The 22,685-nt window shown below is 38.4% G+C and overlaps 1 protein-coding gene across 3 annotated transcripts in view; it reads left to right on the top strand.

The window, feature by feature from the left end:
• Nucleotides 1-22,685, top strand: part of CPEB1 (cytoplasmic polyadenylation element binding protein 1) — a 96,667-nt gene that overhangs the window by 16,955 nt on the left and 57,027 nt on the right. The gene's annotated exons all lie outside the window — the stretch shown is intronic.

The following is a 22,685-nucleotide window of genomic DNA, read 5'->3' on the forward strand; positions in this document are numbered from 1 at the left end:
TTAGATTTGAAAACTTGGATGTGCTAGGCATGTGTACACAGCTGTTTCTAGGCAGCTTCCTGGTGATGCCTATGAAGAATGACCTTGAATCTCTGACAACACTTGCCCCTTTTGTAGTTTGCCTTGTGGATTGGGTCCCCTTTGGGGTGAAGACTTCCTTCGATTATAATACAGAAATTTTTTTTATGAATCACAAGAAGATTAGGTGAAAAAGGATAGGTCAAAGTGACAGGGCTATTTATATATACAATTACAGTAGAGTCATGTATGTTAAGATAGATTTCCTTATAGCTGCGTTAGAAAAGTTTAAAAGTGTAATTAATACTTTATCTAACCCAATGTAGTCAAAATATCATGTCAACATGTAATCAACATAAAAAACTCTTAGTTGAGATATTCTTTTGTTAGTACTAAGACTTCAAAATCCAGTGTATATTTTACATTTACAGCACAGCTCAATTTGAATTAGCTTCATTTCAAGTGCTCAGTAGCCACGTGGGACTAGTGGCTACTGTATGGAATGGTGCAGCTCTTCAGTATTTAATTTCTTTCAAAATGAGTGCAAGTCAACAAGCATTTGATTTTTATGATATTTAGTATATTCCACAGAATAATGGGGGAAAGGGGAGCATCTCCTGAAGATGATTCTTCACAAGGAGGCTTGGGTGTCCTAACAGTGTTTCATAATCTTTTTGTGGGAATTGCAACATATTATAGGAATGTTGATGGAATATTTTTTGTTTGAATTATTTTAGATGAAAGTGAGCATGTTTTTAATTTTTTAAACAGACCTTGAAAATATCTGGTAACACACAGATTCTCAGAACAAGGACTGGTAATTGCTGTTTTTTAGTTACAAATTCTTTGATTTATTTTTAATTTGGCCTTGGAAATAATTCCCACAAAGATGCAGGAGCATGTGAACATAAAGTAGCTAAATGTTTAAAGGAGAAGTCCGTTAGGAAGGAGATGGCCTCATGGAATTTATTTATTAAATTGTGCTGGAAGGGAAATGAGAGAAGAGCATGGGGGCTGGGAGACACGGGTGGGTCTTGTCTCTTACAACTTCCAAAAGAGTATACATGTAATGTTTTCTGTTAATTGGAGTCAGCTGTGAGCTAACCCTTATTCTTTAGCTTATGCTGAGTTAAAAATTCAGAGAACCTACTTGGTTCTATGTATGTGTTGTTTTTTTCTTTTCAGAAAGTTGCATGAGTTACATTCCAATAAGAATGACACTCAACAATGACTTAAATTTCACTGGGTTGCTTCAGACATGCTGGAACTTTTATGGTTTATAGCAAAGTATTTTTCAGCTAATGCTAGGTTGTTGACTTGTGTGAGGGGAAGGCTCCTGGTCAGTGAGACAGGAGCTTTGAGGAGTGTACGTTTGCAGTTGGCCAGGGCGCCCAGTGGCCTCGCTGGCAAGATGCCAGGCACTGGTGAAAGTGTTACCATCCCACTGTGCCCAGGTCACTCACTGGCCAGACTACAAGGTACAGACTTCTTGGCCTCTTCAGGGCCTTCTCAGGGCATGGGTTCAAGAAGAGTACCTTGAAGAAATAGGGAAACCTGGGTTGTAAGGTTGACCTTGGGCAGTGAGATAAAGTAGATAGTTTTTCCAGCTGTAGGGCAGAATGGTACCTCCCCACATGCTTCACAGAGTTCTCGTGGGGGGCTCAATAAGGAAAGCAATACTGCAGTTTGAAGGGCCCTCAAGGGATTGTAGGAGAGGTTCTGGTCAAGGTGTTCTGGGCCGTCCTTCGCACATACCTAGCCCCCACGGTATGGTCAGCTCTCTCCTTGTCCCCACCTGAGATGTTGGCGCAGGGCTGTGGGCTCTTGGTCTTGAGTGGTGAGGCAGGGCTGCCTGGCCTGGAGCAGAGAGCAGCTTTCCCAGGTTTCCCCAGCAGGAAAACCCACCTTGTGTTTAATGAGCAAGTAAACTTGGGCATGTATTTTCCATGAGGAACTTTAACGTGAATTTGCAGCTTCTGGTCAGAAGTAATCCTATTACCTAAGGAGATAATTAGAATTATAAAAACCTAAGAACAAGATTGGTTATCACAGTATTATTACGAAGGACAATTTGATGACAACAAAAGCTGAAGTAACCATGCAGTGGAATGTTCTGTAGTTATTAATATGATGTTTGTAGAAGGCTACTTAATGATATAGATAATCACAGTACCTGAAGTGAAAAAGCAAAGTGCAAAACAGTACAGTCTCAGGTATGTATGTATGTATTAAAAAAGACTGGAATGACAAGACATAAATGTAGCAGTGAAGGTGTAATGGGTAATTTGTTTTCTGTGTGCTTTCCCCTACTGGTTCTTCTGTGACAAACATGGGTTTTTTAAAATAAATTAATTAATTTATATTTTTTGGCTGCATTGGGTCCTCGTTGCTGTACGCGGGCTTTCTCTCTAGTTGCGGCGAGCGGGGGCTACTCTTCATTGTGGTGCGTGGGCTTCTCATTGCGGTGGCTTCTGTTGTTGCGGAGCACAGGTTGTAGGTGCGTGGGCTTCAGTAGTTGTGGCTCACGGGCTTAGTTGCTCCACGGCATGTGGGATCTTCCCGGACCAGGGCTCGAACCCGTGTCCCCTGCATTGGCAGGGAGATTCTTAACCACTGTGCCACCAGGAAAGTCCCCAAACATGTTTTATAATAAAAACAACTTGTTAAAAATGGTGTATCTTGGCTAGTGTTTCACATTGCTTTTTGAATTTTGCATAGGCGCATTTAATTTTAATTGCACACCTTGTTTCATATAGGTATACCTAAATTTGCAATAGTTATGTACCATTTATTTTTTTCATTTGAGCAAATGTTTGCATTGTCATTTGCAAGGCTGTGTGTTAGCTGTGACAAAATTTCATTGCATATAGTATGCAGTGAGTAGTATCAGAATTACACGCTCAGTTGATAAGGTATTATTGGGAAAGTGCTGTGGCAGGGTCAAAGCAAGGAGAGACTGTACTGGTTAGGGAACTAGGAAACACTTTTTGGATGAAGCAGCATTTGAAACACACCTTGAAGAAGAGAAAGCTATTTCATTGTAACTGGATGTTGAGTAGTTTTTTTTTTTTTTTTTTTTTTTTTTTTTACTGTCACTTCAGAATTAGCATTGGGGTCCAAAGCTGAAATTGAAGAGGTGTTAAATGACCTGTGGTACAATGACAGTCCCCAAGAGTTGGAGCCAGATACACCTCTCTGGCTTCACAGATACGAAGAGGCCAAGGAGCTGTCCCTACTACCACAAACATCATCTCAGCCTTTCCCTGGTCAGTGTAAGAAGACTGCTTAGGGAGGGTAGCATTTGAAGTGATTCCCTCCCCTCTTAGTGGAGCACAGTGGGGCGCAATGCTGCTTCCGCTGTCAAGCCAAGCCAGGGAAGTGTCTTCCAAGAGAAGCATTTGTATAGATTGAGGGGGCTTCCAAGAAGCAAGGCAAGGTTGAGCCCATTGTTAGGCAGCAGACTTGCTCTCTGTCCTTGACTGAGTAGAGATGAAAGAGAAATTGAGAGAAGATGTGGGGCAGGGAGGGAGGAGGGCGGCTGGAGCTGTCTGATTGCCACCAGTTGACACACAGGGAAGTTGTGACTTCCTGTGGTTCAGGAGAAGTTGCAGAAGGCCTGAGCTTTTGGGCTAGCATCCCACCAAGATGGCCCTTGTTGTTGTGTGTGGGGTGGTAGGAGTTGGGATGGGGCTGGAAGGTTAGGCCAGAGCTGGATCCCTTACCCAAGCAACTCCTCATGAGAGGGGTGTCTGCTACCTAGAGGGCCCTTTCCCCACGCCCTAGTCCCTTAAACCATAATCTATCAATATTAAACTCTGAGGAAGGAAGGAAATGGGCTGTAAATGGACATGTGATTAAAGCATAAATGAACTGAGTATTTAGTGTCTGTAAAGTGTGAAAATTGGTAAGATTAAGGGACATCTTAACTACTGGATGGGCTGGGGGCGGTGACTGGAGGAAAAAGTTTCATGTTAACTCCCTGAGAAAAGGGATAGATTAGTCAAAGTAGTTCACAGTAAGGTGTGGGACTGAAACACTGATTAAGACTTTTTTATTTAAGTGTAATACACATACAGAAAAGTACATATCATAAGTGAAGAACTCACACTGTCTCCAGCTGAACACAAGCATGTAACTGGCACCCAGATCTAGATGAACTGCTGACTTTCAATTTAGGACCGAAGAAGTGTATAACTGTAGCCAGATGTATTGAATTTCTGACTGAGATGGTTTCCTTTTTTATTCTGGAGTATCATCACTAAATTGTCTGAAAAGCTATTCTGAAATAAATTTTACCATATTCAGGGACTTCCCTGGTGGCACAGTGGTTGGGAATCTGCCTGCCGGTGCGGGGGACGCGGGTTCGAGCCCTGGTCCGGGAGGATCCCACATGCCGCAGAGCGACTGAGCCCGTGTGCCACAACTACTGAGCCTGAGCTCTAGAACCCGCGCACCACAACTACTGGGCCCGCGTGCCACAACTGCTGAAGCCCGCACGCCTGGAGCCTGTGCTCCGCAACAGGAGAGGCTGCCGCGGTGAGGGGCCCGCGTGCTGCAGCGGAGAGTGGCCCCCGCTTTCTGCAAGTAGGGAAAGCCCGCGTGCAGCGACGAAGACCCAATGCAGCCAAAAAAAAAAAATAATAATAATAATAATTTTACTATATTCAGTCCCAGCTAACAGGAGACAGTTGAAATTACTCTTGGGAAGTCTTGTTTCCCACAAAATAAATTTTTTGTAGAACCTTAATATATGGCTTTAACAGTTAAAAATTTAACTTTTAATCCAAGTATAACATACATACAGAAAAGTATGTATGATACTTTTACTGTGATAAATATGCAAATTCAGTGTATTTTCACATACCAAACATATCTTGTATATATCCACTCATATATAGAGGCAATAGACCAGAAGCCCCCAGAAATCCTGCAGTCTCTTAACTAGTGAAGGGTAAACCACCATGCTGACTTCTAGATGCATGCATTAGTTCTGCCTGTTTTTGAACTTAACATAAATAGAATTATAAATATGTACTCTTCAGCTGTGAGATTCATCCAAATCACAGCCAGTGGTTGTGGATCATTTGTTCCCATTGCTGTACTGTATTCTGTTGTATGAGTATTCATTCTGGCTTATTCATTCTACTGTTAATAGACATTTGGGGCCATTATGAATAGTGCTGCTGTGAACATGTCTTTTGGTGAACTTATTTCTTTTGGGTGTACTCCTAGGAGAGTGTTGACTTATAGGGTATGTGTGATTTCAGCATTAATAGATGCTGCCAGTTTTTCACAGCAAGTGCACCAGTTTACACTTGTGACAATGTCAGATGGTTTGGGTTAGTTCCACATCCTCACTAACAATTGGTATTGTCTTTTTCACTTTGGTCATTTTGGTGAGTATGTAATGGCATCTCTATTGCAGTTTTAATTTTCATTTCCCTGATGACTCATGAAGTTGAACACCTTTTCATATGTCTGTTGACCTTTGGATATCCTCTTTCCTGAAGTGCCTTTTCAGGTCTTACCCTAATATTTCTTTACAGTTACCTGCCTTTTTCCTGTTTACTTGATGCTCTTTCCTGTTTACTGTTTATATATTCTGCATATGAGTTCTTTGATATATAGAATAAAAATATTTTCTCCCAACCTGTAGCTTGTTTTTATACTTTTAATTGGTATTTTTTGAATAACATGAAGTCATGAAGATATTCTGTGTCTCGTTTTAAAAACATTATTGTTTTACCTTTCACTCTTAGATTTCCAACCCATCTGGGATTAATTTTGTACATGGTGTAAGGTCAAGATTCATTTTTTTCTGCATGGATAGCCAGTTGACCCAGTACTATGTTGAAAAAAAAATCCCTTTTCATTGCACTGCTGTCATCTTTCTGATAAATCAAGTATATGTGTTGTCTGTGCATATCGGTTTTCTTCCACTGAGCTGTTTATCTGTCCTTGTCTTAGTTACTACAACTTTATAGTAGATTTTGATATTTGGTAGTGAAGTCCTCTGGCTTTGTCCTTCATGATTCTTGGTTCCTCTTGGATTTTTGTATTTCCACATGGTCATAGATTCAGCTTGTCAGTGTCACGTCGTTCCACCCCCCCCCCCAACTCCCACCCCCAAACTCTGCTGGAATTTTGATTGAGATTTCATTGAATCTGTGAATCAATTTGTAGAAAATTGGTATGTTGACGACAAATCTTTGAATTCATAAAGCTGGTGTATCCTTTCATTTATCAGGTCTTTAATTTTTCTCAATGTTTTATAGACATCTTGGACATCCTTTTTTAGGTTTATCTCTGGGTCTGGGTAGGTGTCTGTCTAATGCTACTGTAAATGATTTTTGTGTGTGTAGTTTTCTGTTTAGTTGCTGCTGCCTGATGGTCTTTTCTAATGTGAGCTCCAGAGCTGGATATACATTCTGTTGAGTTTTAGAAATTTGGGTCCCTCTTACATGCAAATTTAAGTTTATGGTATTCTGTTTTCTAAATATTCTGTAGTTTCAGTCTGCGAGGGTTTTATTCACTTTTGTTGATCCATGTGGTTTTTGGAGGATATATGGAGAGATTTGGATTTAGGCAGCTGCCCATTTTCCAATAGGAACCAGGAAATCTGATCTTGCTGATCTTGTTTGAAAAGACTATGCATGTGTGTGTACACGCATATCTTGGCAAAATATACACCAAAATTTTTTATATTAAAATACTAATGATGTACACACCTTTTAGAATGTCTGAAATTAAGAAGACTGACCATGCCAAGAATTGACATGAATGTGGAAGATGTGGAACTTTCATAAACTGCTGGGGGGAATACAAAATGGTACAACCGTTCGGAAAACAGTTTGGTAGATTCCTAAAAAGTTAAAACACTTACCTACCATATGACCCAGCAGTTCCACTCATAGATTGTTTAAAGAAACTTTTGTTTTAGAATAGTTTTTGACTTACAGAAAAATTACAAAAGTAGTGCAAAGAGTTCTTGAATATATTCCCATCTAGTTTCCTTTGTTGTTAACATCTGACATTAGTATGGTGAATTTCTGTCACATTTGTCACAACTAATGAACCAGTATTGACACTATAGTGCATATTTAATTTTGATTTTCTTATTTTTTGCCTAATGTCCTTTTTCTGTACTAAGATCCCATATTACTTTTAGTCCCATGTCTGTTTAGGCTCTTCTAGACTGTGACAGTTTCTCACTTTCCTTGTTTTTGATGACCTTGACAGTTTTAGGCAGTACTAGTTACACTCAACAAAAATGAAAGCATGTATCCATAGACAGACTTGTACACAAATGTTCATAATCTCTTTGTGATAGCCAGCAAGTGTACACAACCCCAATGTCCATCAGTTGGGAAATGGATAAACAAATGGTGGCGTGTCCATACAAAAGAATATTATTTATCAATGTGTGCCACAGCATAGATGAATCTCAGGATAATAATACTCAGTGAAAGAAGCCTGACAAAAAAAGAGAATATACTTAAAATTCCATTTACATAGAATTCTAGAAAATACAAACTAGTCTGTAGTGACAGAAAGCAAATCCGTAGTTTGGTGGGGAAAGGGGCACAGGGACAGGGAAGAGGAGGGATTACAAAGGGGCATGAGGAAACTTGGGGATGATGGATATATTCATTATCTTGATTGTGGTGGTGGTCCCATGGAAGTAACATACTGAAACATCAAAATTTGTACTTTAAATATGTGCAGTTTATTATGTCAATTATGCCTCAGTAGAGCTGTCAACATTTTTAAAACAGCAGTTATCTCTGAATGGTGGGATTTAAATGTACTTGTTTTGCTTTTGTAGAGAATTTTTTAGTATTAAATATTTCAAAATAGAGAAAAGAGTAGAAAATCAATTACCTCTGTGTATCTACCACCCATCTTTAACAAATGTTAAGATTTTGACATGTTTGAAACTTTTTGAGGCAACATGAAACATCAGATAAAACTTTGCGTTTGTTGTGTTTGTCTGTTTTCCCCTACTCTCCTTGAGGCCAGCGCCATCTTTTTAAAAAAATATTTATTTATTTATTTGGCTGCGTCGGGTCTTTAGTTGCATCATGTGGGATCTTTTGTTGCAGTGCAAGGGCTCTTTGTTGCGGTGGGTGGGCTTCTCTCTAGTTGTGGCGTGTAGGCTCCGGAGTGCGTGGGCTCAGTAGTTGCAGCATGCAGGCTCTCTAGTTGGGACACGCGGGCTCTAGAGTTCACAGGCTTAGTTACCCCGTGGCATGTGGGATGCTGGTTCCCTGAACAGGGATTGAACCCCCGTCCCCTGCTTTGGAAGACGGGTGCTTAACCACTGGACCACCAGGGAAGTCCCCCTACTCTCTCTCCTAGAGGTAACAACTCTCCTAAAGTTGGTGTATTTCCTTTATACTTTTACATATTTGTCCATAAACATTGCTTTGTGTGTTTTAATTTTTTATGTAAATAGAACATACATTCAGGAAAGTACACAAGTAAGTGTATACAATGGGGTGAATTATCACAAAGAAATACACCCATGTAACCATAGCTCAAATTAAGAAACAGAATGTTACCAGCACCTAAGAAGACCCCTCATACCTCTTCCTAAATGTCGTGCTTTAAAGCAGCGGTCCCCAACCTTTTTGGCACCAGGGACCAGTTTTGTGGAAGACAGTTTTTCCTCAGATGGGGTCAGGGGAGATGGTTCAGGTGGTAATGCGAGCGATGGGGAGTGGCAGATGAAGCTTCACTCACTCGCCTGCCCGCTGCTCATCTCCTGCTGTGTGGCCCGGTTCCTAACAGGCCGCAGACTGGTACCGGTCCGAGGCCTGGGGGTTGGGGACCCCTGCTTTAAAGGTTTACATAAATAGTATAACATATATTGTCTTTCTGGTATATGCTACCCACCCCCAGTGTATCATTACGTTTACAGTGTGTCCATATCGATATCTAAGTCAAGCCAGTGCATTTTAATTGCTGTGTATTAGTATTTTATATAAATGTATACATTATTTACCTGATCCTCTGCTGGCAGATGTTTAGGTCTCTTCCATTTTTCTGCTGTTGTAAACAGTATTTTGGTGAACATCCTTGTTTATATCTCCTTGTGTGCATATAACAAGAATTTCTTTAGCATATGTGCCTAGACGTGAATTGCAGGGTAATTAGGTATACTATCTTTAAACTTTAAGTTGCTGACTTCTTTTTCATAGTGAATTTATCAATGTACAATCCAGTCAGGATTTCATGAGAGCTTTTCTCCATATCTTTGTAGACCTTAATTATTGTCACACTTCAAAATTTCAGTCAATCAGGGTATAAAGCTAACTTAATTTTGTTTTTTGTTCATATTATAAAATAGTTTCTTCAGTTAAAAGAATACATGTAGCATGTATGATCTGCCGTCAACCCAGAAAAGGTCTCTAGAACTGTGTCCCAGGGTTCTTTTCCTTTATACTGTCTGGTGCGTTTCTTGAGATTCTTTTATATATTAGTATATAATTAAAATCACTGAGTTAGATGAAATCATGGAGGGAATGCTATTCTGGTACATAGAAGAATTGTTAAGCAGAATACTTAATTGAGTATTCTCTACCTAGAAAAAAATCCTACCCTTTTTCAAGATTGGCTTGGTTATCACCTCTGAAAACTTTTTCACATTCTCCTGCCTAACGTGTTCCATTGTCTGTTTGATCTTGCTCCATCTAATGGAGCCATTCTTGGTTCTTCCAGATTGTTTGTTAACCCACTATATGGTGGTATAAATGTAAACACGTATTCTGAAGTGGGGAGATTCAAGTATAGTTTTGAAAAAGCATATTCAGTTTGCCCATTTCATAATAAACCTACACAAAGTAAAGTGCGGGCTCTGGATGCAGATTACTTGAGAACAAATCGTGGCTGTGCTACTGATTTGCTCTAACCTTAGAGATTAAATTTCTGTAACACAGGCATAGTAATAGTACCCATTTATAGGATTTTTGTGAAGCTTGAGTAAGGTATGTGTATTGAGTACCTAGAATAATGCCTATAACTGTACTTACTAAATGGTGGCAGTGATTATGGTAGTGGGTGTATATGAAGAATGCAGTCATGAGAGCATTGCTGGGGTCATGTTTTTTTAAAAATTAATTAATTAATTATTTATTTATTTTTGGTCGCATTGGGTCTTTGTTGCTGTGCACCGGCTTTCTCTAGTTGCGGCTAGTGGGGGCTACTCTTCGTTGCGGTGCACAGGCTTCTCATTGCGGTGGCTTCTCTTGTTGTGGAGCATGGGCTCTAGGTGCACAGACTTCAGTAGTTGTGGCACATGGGCTCAGTAGTTGTGGCACACGGGCTCTAGAGTGCAGGTTCAGTAGTTGTGGTGCATGGGCTTAGTTGCTCCGCAGCATGTGAGATCTTCCCGGACCAGGGCGCGAACCCGTGTCCCCTGCTTGCATTGGCAGGCAGGTTCTTAACCACTGTGCCACCAGGGAAGCCCTGGGGTCATGTATTTTTAAAAGTTGAATTACTGGGACTTCCCTGGTGGTCCAGTGGTTAAGACTCTGTGCTTCCACTGCAGGGGGTGTGGGTTCAATCCCTGGTTGGGGAACTAAGATCCCTGCCTGCTGTGTGGTGTGGCCAAAAAAAAAAAATTCAAATAAATTCTGCTCCCACATTCAATATTGATAACATCTAAGATTTTTTTCTTTTTTATTGTGGCAAAATAAAATTTACCATCTTCACCATTTTTAAGTGTACAGTTCAGTGATATTAGATACGTTTACATAGTTGTGCAAAAGTCACCACCATCCATCCGCATAACTCTTTTCATCTTGTAAAATGGAAACTGTATACCTATTAAGCAATAATTCCCCATTCTCCCCTCCCCCCAGTCCCTGGCAACCCCCGTTATATTTTCTGTCTTTATGGTTTTGACTACTCTACCTCATGTAAGTGGAATCATACAGTGTTTGTCTTTTGTGACTTATTTCACTCAGGATAATGTCCTCAAGGTTTATCCATGTTCTAGCATTTAGCAGAATTCCTTCCTTTTTCAGGCTGAATAACGTACTCCATTGTACATATGTACCACATTTTGCTTATCCATTCATCTATCGATGGATACTTGGGTTGCTTCCACATTTTGTCTATTGTGAATAATGCTGCTGTGAATGAACATGGATGTACAAATATTTTTTTGAGATCCTGCTTTCAACTCTTTTGGGTATATACCAAGAGATGTTATTGCTGGATCACATGGTAATTCTATTTTTAATTTTTTGAGGAATTGCCATACTGTTTTCCACAGAGGCTATACTGTTTTACATCCCTACCAGTAGTGCACAAGGGTTGCAGTTTCTCCACACCCTCACCAACACTTGTTTGCTATTTTTTTTTGATAGTGGCCATCCTAATGGGTGTGAGGTGTTATCTTATAGTATTGATTTTCATTTCTCTAGTGATTAGTGATGTTTAGCATCTTTTCATGTGCTTATTGGCCATTTCTGTATCTTCTCTGTAGAAGTGTCCGTTCAAGCCCTTTGTCCACTTTTAAATTGGGTGGTTTGGTTTCTTGTTGAGTTTTAGGAGTTCTCTATATATTCTGGATATTAATTCCTTATCAGATGTATGATTTGCAAATATTTTCTCCAGTTTTGTGGGTTGACTTTTTACTCTGTGGTTAGTGTCTCTTGATGTACAAAGTTTTTACATTTTCATGAAATCTGATTTGTCTGTTTTTTCTTTTGTTACTTGTGCCTGTGGAGTCATATTCAAGAAATCATTGCTAAACCCAGTGTCATGAAGGTTTTGTCCTATGTTTTCTTCCAAGAGTTTTATTGTTTTAGGTTTTATATTTTGGTCGTTGATCCACTTAGAGTAAAATGGTGCTGGGTGAGGGTCTAACTTCGTTCTTTTGAAGGTGGATATCCAGTTCTCCAAGCACCATTTGTTGAAAAGACTGTTCTTTCCCCCATTGAATAATCTTGGCATTCCTGTTAAAAATCATTTGGCCATATATGCAAGGGTTTATTTCCAGGCCTTCTATTCCATTGGTTTATATATCTGTCTTTATGCTAATACTATACTGTTTTGATTACTGTAGCTTTGTAGTAAGTTTTAAAACCAGGAAGCGTGAGTCCTTGTGTTTTGTTGTTCTTTGTCAAGATTGTTTTGGCTATTTGGGTCACTTGAGATCCCATATGAATTTTAGAATGGATTTTTCTATTTCTGCAAAAAAATGTTATTGGGGTTTTTTTTTTTAAACATCTTTATTTAAGTATAATTGCTTTACAATGGTGTGTTAGTTTCTGCTTTATAACAAAGTGAATCAGTTATACATATACATATGTTCCCATATCTCTTCCCTCTTGCATCTCCCTCCCTCCCACCCTCCCCATCCCACCCCTCTAGGTGGTCACAAAGCACCGCGCTGATCTCCCTGTGCTATGCGGCTGCTTCCCACTAGCTATCTATTTTACATTTGGTAGTGTATATATGTCCATGACACTCTCTCACCCTGTCACATCTCACCTCTCCCTCTCCCCATATCCTCAAGTCCATTCTCTAGTAGGTCTGTGTCTTTATTCTTATTGGGGTTTTGATAGGGATTGCACTGAATCTTTAGATCACTTCGGGTAGTATTGACAATTTAACGATATTAAGTCTATGAACATGGGATGTGTTTACATTTACTTATGTCATCTTTAATTTCTTACAGCAGTGTTTTGTAGTTTTCATTGTACAAGTCTTTTACCTTCTTGGTTAAGTCCTAAGTATTTTATTCTTTTTGATGCTATTATAAATAGAATTGTTTTTGTAATTTCCTTTTCAGATTGTTCGTTATTTGTGTATATAATTGCAACTGGTTTTTGTGTGTTGGCTTCTTATCTGCTGCTTTGCTGAATTCGTTTATTAGTTCTAACAGTATTTTTGTGGAGTCTAGGATTTTCTGCATATAAGAGTGTATTCTCCTCAGAGATAATTTTACTTTTTCCTTTCCAACTTGAATGCCTTTTATTTTTTTTGCCTGATTAATTGCTCTGGCTGGAACTTCCAGTATTATGTTGAAAGAAGTGTGAAAGCAGGCATCTTTGCCTTGTTCCTGATCTTAGAGAAAAAGCTTTCAGTCACTCACCATTGAATATGATGTTTTCTTTGGGTTTTACGTATATGGCATTTATTATGTGGAGGTAATTTGCTTCTATTCCTATTTTGTTGAGTGATCATGAAAAGGTGTTGAATTTTGACAAAATGCTTTTCTGCATCAACTGAGTTGATCATGTGGTTTTTTTCCCTTCATTTTGTTGATGGGGTGTATTACATTGGTTTTTTTGTTTTGTCTTTTTTTTGTGTGTGTTTTTGTTTTTGTATGTTAAACCATCCTTGGCTCTCCAGGAATAAATCCAACTTGGTCATGGTGTATAATTCTTTTAGTGTGCTGTTGAATTCTGTTTGCTAGTATTTTGTTGGGGATTTTTACATCAGTGTCGTAAAGGTATTGGTCTGTAGTTTTCTAGTAGTGTCTATTTATGGTATCAGGATTATGCTGGTTTCATAGAATGAATTGGGAAGTGTTCCCTCCTCTTCAGTTTTTTGGAAAAGTTTGAGAAGGGTTGATATTAATTATTCTTTAAATGTTTGGTAGAATTCACCAGTGAAACTATCAGGTCCAGAAGTTTTCTTTGTTGGGAGAGTCTTGATTACTGATTCAATCTCCTTACTAGTAATACATAGATTCAGATTGTCTGTTCGTTTGTGATTTAGTCTTTGTAAGTTATGTTTCTAGGAGTTTGTCCGCTGCATCTAGGTTATCAAATTTTGGGGTATATAGTTTTTCACAGTACCCTTTTAATTCTTTTATTTCTGTGGAATAGGTAGTAACGTCCCCACCTTCATTATTGATTTAGAAATTTGAGTCTTCTCTCCAGGTTTTCTTAGTCCATCTAGATAAAGTTTTGTTTCTGTTGATCTTTTCAAAAAACCAACTTATGACTTTATTGACTTTTCTGTATTGTTTTTCTGTTTTCTATGTTGTTTATTTCTGCTCCAATCTTTATTATTTTCTTCCTTCTCCTAGCTTTGGTTTAGTTTGTTCTTTTTTTAGTTCCTTAAGTTGTAAAGTTAGGTTGTTGATTTGAGATCTTTCTTGTTTTTAATATGATCTTTTATAGATATAAATTTCCTTCACCACTTTTGCTGCATCCCTTAAGTTTTCGTATATTGTGTTTTTGTTCTCATTTGTCTCTAAATGTTTTCTAATTTCCGTTCTCATTTCTTCTTTGATCCATTGGTTGTTTAAAAGTGTGTTATTCAGTTTCCACAGTTTTGTGAATTTTTCAGTTTTACTTTCGTTATTATTTTTAACTCCATCCTGTTGTTGTCAGAGAAGATACTTTGTATGATATCTTTTAAAATCTATTGAGACTTAATTCGTGGCCTAACATATGGAAAATGTCCCATATGCACTTGGGAATGTGTATTTGTTGTTGGGTAGAATGTTCCATATAGGTTTCTTAGATCTAGTTGGTTTATTTTGTTGCTGAGGTCCTGTATTTCCTTATTTAAATGTCTTCTGTCTGGTTGTTCTATTCATTATTGTGAGTGGGTTATTTAAGTCTCCAACTATTAGGGTAGAACCGTCTGTTTCTCCCTTCAATTCTTAGTTTTTGCTTCATGTGTTTTGATGGTCTGTCATTAGGTGCATAAATGTTTATAAGTAGTATATATATCATCTAGCTGTATTGAGCCTTTTATTAACATATAATGTCCTTTTTTGTCTGTTTTAACCTTTTTTGACCTAGTCTATTTCGTCTGACATTAGTATAGCCACCACTGCTCTCTTTTGGTTACTGTTTGCATGGAATATCTTTTTATGTCCTTTCACTTTCATTCTGTTTGTCTCTTTGGTTCTTGAGTCTCTTGTAGACAAGACATATATGGGTCATATGTTTTTATCCATTCTGCATATCTGTCTTTTGATTGGAGAGTTTAATCTAGTGGTCCCCAACCTTTTTGGCACCAGGGACTGGTTTTGCGGAAGACGATTTTTCCACGGATGGGGCAGGGATGGTTTCGGGATGATTCAAGTGCATTACATTTATTGTGAACTTTATTTCTATTATTATTACATTGTAACATATAATTAAATAATTGTATGACTCACCGTAAAGCAGAATCAGCGGCTGTAAATATAGATGAAGTTTCGCTTGCTTGCCCCCCGCTCACCTCCTGCTCTGTGGCCCAGTTCCTAACAGGCCATGTAGCCTGGGGATTGGGGATCCCTGGTTTAATCCATTTACATCATTTAATTGCTGATAAGGAGAAGATTGACTTTTGTCATTGTGTTGTTTTTTTTACTATATGCCTTATAGCCTAAATCATGTAGAAAAAGGATACAGCTACAAACTATGTTACAAACTAGCTTTTATAATTGCCCGTGTATTTACCTTTATTGAGATCTTTTTTCCTCCATGCGGCTTCAGGTTCCTGTCCAGTGTCTTTTCATTTCACCTTGCAAGACTCCCTTGAGTATTTCTTGCAGGACAGGTTGGTGGTCCTGAGCTCCCTCAGCTTTTGTTTATCTGGAGCTGTCTTGATTTTTCCCTCACTTTTGAAGGACAGTTATGCTGGATACAGGATTCTCAGTTAACAGTTATTTTCTTTTAGCAGTTTGAATATATCAGCCCTCAGTTTTCTGGCATCAAAAGCTTCCGATAAGAAATCTGTTGATAATTTTACTGAGGATCCTTGTAAGTGATGATTTGCTTCTCTCTGCTCCTTTCAAGGTTCTCTTTGTCTTTGTCTCTTAAAAATTTGATGATAATGCGTCTTGATGTGAGTCTCTGAGTTCACCTCACTTGGAGTATTTTGACCTTCAGTATTTATATTCATTTAAATCAACTCTCAGAAGTTTCCAACCATTATTTCTTCAAATATTCTCTCCACTTCCCTCCCCACACCCCCCTCCTTCTCTTGGGCTTCCCATGATGCATCTGTTAGTCTACTTAATGGTGTCCCACAGGTCCCTGAGGTTCTGTTCACATATCTTAAATCTTTTTTTCTTTCTGATCCTCAGCCTTTATAATTTTCATTGTCTCATCTTCAGGATCACTAATTCTTCTGCCTGCTCAAATATTCTTTTTTTTTTTTTTTTAATTTTTATTTATTTATTTATTTATTTATTTATGGCTGTGTTGGGTCTCCACCTCTGTGCGAGGGCCCTCTCCAGCTGCGGCGAGCGGGGGCCACTCTTCATCGCTGTGCGTGGGCCTCTCACTATCGCTGCCTCTCCTGCTGCGGAGCACAGGCTCCAGACGCACAGGCTCAGCAATTGTAGCTCATGGGCCTAGTCGCTCCACGGCATGTGGGATCCTCCCAGACCGGGGCTCGAACCCGTGTCCCCTGCATTGGCAGGCAGACTCCCAACCACTGCGCCACCATGGAAGCACCCCAAATATTCTTTTGAATCCCTCTAGTGAAATTTTCATTTCAGTTACTGCATTTTTCAGCTTCAGAATTTCTTTTTTTTTAGGCTGTCTTTTTTTTTTTTGGCTGCCCTGTACAGCTTGTGAGATCTTAGTTCCCTGACCAGGGATTGAACCTGGGCCATTGGCAGTGAAAGGGTGGAGTCCTAACCACTTTACTGACAGGGAATTCCCTAGGTTTTCTATTTCTTTATTGACATTTCCATTGTTCCATTTCACACATTGTTTTCTTGACTTTTCTCTACATCTTCCTTTAGTTCTTTGAGTATCTTTAAGACCATTGTTCTAAATTCTTTGTCTACCATATCTGCCATTAGGTCTTTTTCAGGGACAATTCTATTGATTTCTGTTTTTCCTTTGAATGGGCCATTCTATCTTATTTCTTTGTATGCCTTGTGATTTTTTCATTGAACACTGGATGTTTGAGTCTAATAATACGGTAACTCTGGAAAATAATTCTCCTCCTTCCCTGTGGTTTGCTGTTTTTTTGTTACGGTTTTGCTTTTTGTTTTTGATTATTGTAGGTTGCTTCTGTCGAGGATCAGCCTGAGATATAAACTGAGGTGTCTTCTCAGGTGTTTACTGAGCCTTTGCCTGGGCACGGGCAGTCACATTCTAATTTTCCCCATATATGCGGTTGTTTTAGAATGTCCTAGTCTTTAACATCCGGCTCCCATAAGGAGAAAAAGTGAGAAATAAAGGATGAAAGTGGGAGGAAAAGCGGGGGGAATGGCACCAATCCTTTAAATCTCTGGAAGCCACTTCAACTGGAGGAGGAGGGGCTTGCAAGAATTGGGTTGTGCAACAATGAGGTGCAAGAATGGCTGCCCACCTCTGTCTGCACCTTTGTGATCAGAAGGAGCAGTCAGTGATCAGAGCACAGATCCCCAATATTTGGAGGACAAAGTACTTTTTGCCCACCCTGACTCCCACAAACTATGTGCAAACTGCTACAGGAACATGTGGACAGCTGGTGGCTGCGGGTGGGAGATGGATGGCTGTTACTACGCTGAGAGCTGAGCTGAAATTGACTGAAATGAACAGTAATTTACCTTTCCAGTCTTCCCCTGGAAGTTGCAAGCCTTCAACAAGACTCCGGAGTTCTGAAATAGTTATATCATACAGATTGTTAGTATAGTACAGTTGTTGTCTAGCTGGAGAGACAGATTCCTGGTGCTTCCTACTCTTCCATCTTCCCAGAATCTTCCTAACATCTAGGATTTTAGTTGCAGTTTTGACGTGTGTGTGTATATGCATACATCACATATTTAGACTTTAGTAACTTTCACTGGTTTCTTAGATTATCCTTTTTTGTTTGATTCATTTTTCGACTGGTTTGCTTGACTTTTCTAAATCAAGTGTAGCATATTTATCTAGGAAATTGCTAAAATCATTGTACACTCTAATAAATTACACAGTAAACACCCACATAACTACTGCCTACATTACCAGTACCCCCAAAGTTCCCCATGTTTTCCCTAATGATCACATCTCCCTTTCTCCAGATATAACCATTATCTTTCTGTGCTTTTCTTGATGTATTTCATCCCCATGCATATATCCCTAAGAAGTATTTAAAATGTGAACTTTCTTCCATATTGTATGCTTTTATGGCTGGCTTGAGACTCATCCATGTTGCATGCAGCTGTAGTTTGTTAACATTGATGGCTGTATACAGTGTCTTGAAATACCTAACAGTTTATCAGTTTTGATGTTCAACATTTGGGTTGTTTCTAGTTTGGGGCTGTTAAGCAGTGGTGTAATGAATATTATTGTGCATGAATCCTGGCACACAAGTTCTCTAAGTTTGAGATTCTTCAAAATGAATATATAATGCCAAACTTTTCCCAAAGAGGTTGTACTATTTTACTTTCCCACCAGCAGGGTATGTTAGTGCCAGCTGCTTTATACCATAATCAAGTACTGGAATTATAACTCTTTTTCTGTTCTTGTGGATGGAGTGGTATCGCATTATGGTTTAAACTTTGTATCTTCCTAATGTGTACTGAGGTTTTAGCATTTTCATGTTTTTGTTCGCCATTTCAGATACTGTTCTGCAGTGTGCTTATGCAAGGTCCTTGATGCTGTTTTCAATTGGGTGCATCAGATTTGTAGGCATTATTTATTTATTCTGGAGCAGAGACCTTTGTTGGATATATGCATTGCTAATATTGCCCACTTTTGGGACTTTTCTTTTTTAGTCTTCTGATGTCTTTTGATGCAGATAAGTTCTTCATTTTAAGATTGTTCCAATTAATTGTTTTTTTTACAGTTAGAATTTTCATGCCATACTTCAGAAATCTTTGTCTTTTTTGAGAAAATGAGAATATTTCTTGTGTTGTCTTTGTGAAGCTTTCTTGGTTTTTTTTTTTTTTTGGATAATATTGTAAATGGAATTATTTAAAAATTTTTATTTCCTAATTGTTTGCTAGTACATAGAAAATCTTTTTAGATATTGCTTTCAGTGACTTTGCTAAACTTACTTATAAATACTAAGAGTTTACTTATAGATTCTTAGGGATTTTCTATATACACAAACATGTTGTCTGCAAATTTTGAATATTTTCTTCTTCTTTTCCAATCCTTCTACTTTTTTCCCCATTACTTATTTCACTGGCTTAGGTTATGCAGTAGAGTGTTGAATAGAAGTGATAATAACAAGCATCTGTGTCTTGTTTCTAGTCTTGGGGAAGGGTTTACAGGAATGGAAGTCTTCAGCATTTCATCATTAAGAGTGTTATTAGCTGAAGTTTTTTAGATATTCTTTATTTGATTAAGGAAATTAATTTCTTCTTAGAGTTTGCTGAGAAGGTTTTTTTTTAAAATGATTGGGTGTTAAATGATTTCATGTTTTTCTGCATCTGTTCATTTGACTTCTCTCATTTATTCTAAAAAAATGTGGGGATAACATTCAGAAAAGAAGACCAAAGTAAAACCAACTTGGCATTCCTGGAATAAACCCAACTTGGTCATTAAATATTTTATTTAGTGTATTGCTGGAATTGATTTGCAAATGTTGTCTTTGGGATTTTTGTATTGATGCATATAAGGTTAGCTCGTAATTTTCCTTCCTTAAAATATACTTGGAAAAAAAAATATATACTTGGTATCAAGGTTATACTAGCCTCTTGAAACAAATGGGGAAGTTCCTTTTTTTCCTTTCTTTGGAAGAGTTTGTGTAAAATTTACAGTACTCTTCCTTAAATTTTGGTAGTATTTACTGGGGAAGCAAACTGGGCCTGGAGTGTTTTTGTTTTGTGTTTTTGAGGGAATGGTCTAAATTATGGGTTCAATTTTTTAAATAGATATAAAATTATCTATACTCTTTGTTTCTTTTAAGTTTTGGTAAGTTTAGTTTTTCTAGGAATTTATCCATTTCATTTAAAATTTCAGGCTCACTGGCATAAATTTATGTATAATTGCCTTTTAATGTTCTAGAGTTACCAATATTTGTTTTTTCCTTTTACTTGTTGAGGCATAATTGACATATACAACGTTAGAGTCAGGTGTATAACATAATATTTGATATTTGTATGTATCGTGAAATGATCACCACAGTAAGTCTAGTTAACGTGTCATCTACATAGTTACAGAATTTTTTTCTTGTGATGACAACTTTTAAGATTTATTTTCTTAGCAACTTTCAAATATGCAGTACAGTGGTTTTTTTAACATTGAATTTTTTAAAAATTAATTTATTTTATTTATTTATCTTTGGCTGTGTTGGGTCTTCATTGCTGCATGCGGGCTTTCTCCAGTTGTGGAGAGCGGGGGCTACTCTTTGTTGTTGTACGCGGGCTTCTCATTGCGGTGGCCTCTCTTGCTGTGGAGCACCGGCTCCAGGTGCACTTCAGCAGGTGCAGCACGTGGGCTCAGTAGTTGTGGCTCACGGGCTGCAGAGCACAGTCTCAGTAGTTGTGGCGCACAGGCTTAGTTGCTCCGCAGCATGTGGGATCTTCCCAGACCAGGGCTGTAACCTGTGTCCCCTGCGTTGGCAGGCGGATTCTCAACCACTGCATCCCCAGGGAAGCCCGCAGTACAGTACTGTTAACTGTAGTCACCATGCTGTATATTACATCCCTTTGACGTATTTATTTTATAACTGGAAGTTTATACCTTTTGATTTCCTTCACTCATTCCCCACTTCCCCCCACCCCACCTCTGACGACCACCAATCTATCTCTGTATCTGCGAGCTTGGTGGTAACTTTTTTTTTTTCATTTTTAGATTCCACATGTAAGTGAGATCGTTTAGTATTTGTCTTTCTTGGACTTATTTCACTTAACATAATGCTCTCCGTACATGCTGTCACAAATGGCAAGATTCATTCTTTTTTTTTTTATAGCTGAATAATATTCTTTGTATACACACACACCCCACATTTTATTTACCCATTCATCTGTCCGTGGACACGTAGGTTGTTTACATTTCTTGGCTCTTGTAAATAATGCCGCAGTGAACGTGGGGGTGCATATATCTTTTCAAGGTAGTGTTTTCATTTTCTTCAGATAAATACCCAGAAGTAGAATTGCTGGATCATATGATAATTCTAGATTTAATTTGTTGAGGAACCTCCATACTGTTTCCTGTAGTGGCTACACCAGTTTAAATTCTCACCAACAGTGCACAAGGGTTCCCTTTTCTCCACATCCTCACCAACACTCGTTACTTCTTGTCTTTTTGATAATAACCATTCTAACAAGTGTGAGGTGATATCTCATTGTGGTGTTGATTTGCATATCCCTGATGATTAGTGGCATGTAGAGCATCTTTTTATATACCGCTTGGCCATCTGTATATCTTCTTTGGAAGATGTGTATTCAGATCCTCTGCTTATTTTTTCATTTAATTCTTTTTTTTTTTTGCTATTGAGTTGTATAAATTTTCTATATATTTTGAATATTAACCTCTTATCACATATGTGACTTGCAGGTATTTTCTTCCATTCAGTAGATTGCTGTTTCATTTTGTTGGTGGTAGAATTACCGACATGCTTGACATTGGTAATTTGTGCTTTTTTTTCCTTTGTCAGGTTTATTAATTGTTTTAAAGATGAACTTTTGGCTTTGAATTTCTTACCCCACTCTCTTATACTTTTATATGGCATTAGGTTTTTTCTTTTTTTCCTATTGCTTTCTTTGGGTTTTATTTACTGTTCTTTTTCTAACTTCTTGAAGTGGAGGTGCTTAGAGTATGACATTTTAGGTAAAATTCATATATAGTATGTCCACCATTTTAAAATGTACAATTCAGTGGTTTTAGTGTGCTCACAGAATTCTGAAACCATCACCACTACCTAATTCCAGAATATTTTCATCACACCGAAAAGAAAACCCCTACCCTTTAAACATCACTCCCATCTACAGTTCCCCCATTCCCTGGCAACCACTAATTTGCTTTTGGTCTCTGTGGATTTGCCTACCCTGTATATTTCATGTATGGAATGATGTAGTACGTGGTCTTTCAAGTTTGGCTTCTTTCACTTAGCATAGTATTTTCAAGATCCATCCATGTTGTACCATGAATCAGTACATCATTCCTTTTTCTGGCTGAATAATATTCCATTATATGGACATGTTACATTTTCTTTATCCATTAAGATGATGGGTATTTGGGTTGTTTCTACTTTTGACTATTATGAATAACAAACACTGTTAAGAACATTCATATAGGAGTTTTTGTATGGAAATATGTTCTCAGTTTTCTTAGGTATATACCTAGAGTGAGTTTGTGGATCATGTGTAGAATCTCAGTGTTTAACTTTTTGAGAAACTGCCAAACTGTTTTCCAAAGCAGCTGCACCATTTTACATTCCCACCAGCAATGTATGAGGGTTTGAGTTCTTCCATATCCTCATCAGTACTTTTTATTATCTTTTTGATTATAGCCATTCCTAGTGGGTATGTAGTGTTTGTTATTTCATTGTTGTTTTTATAAATTTTTAAATTTATTTATTTTTGGCTGCATTGGGTCTTCGTTGCTGTGTGTGAGCTTCCTCTAGTTGTGGTGAGCAGGGGCTACTCTTTGTTGTGGTGCTCGGGCTTCTCACTGCAGTGGCTTCTCTTTGTTGCAGAGCACGGGCCCTAGAGCATGTGGGCTTCAGTAGTTTTGGCTCGTGGGCTCTAGAACGCAGGCTCAGTAGTTATGGCACACGGGCTTAGTTGCTCCAAGGTATGTGGGATCTTCCCGCACCAGGGCTTGAACCCGTGTCCC

Source organism: Balaenoptera acutorostrata, chromosome 3, assembly GCF_949987535.1.
Source record: "Balaenoptera acutorostrata chromosome 3, mBalAcu1.1, whole genome shotgun sequence".
NCBI classification, from domain to species: domain Eukaryota; kingdom Metazoa; phylum Chordata; class Mammalia; order Artiodactyla; family Balaenopteridae; genus Balaenoptera; species Balaenoptera acutorostrata.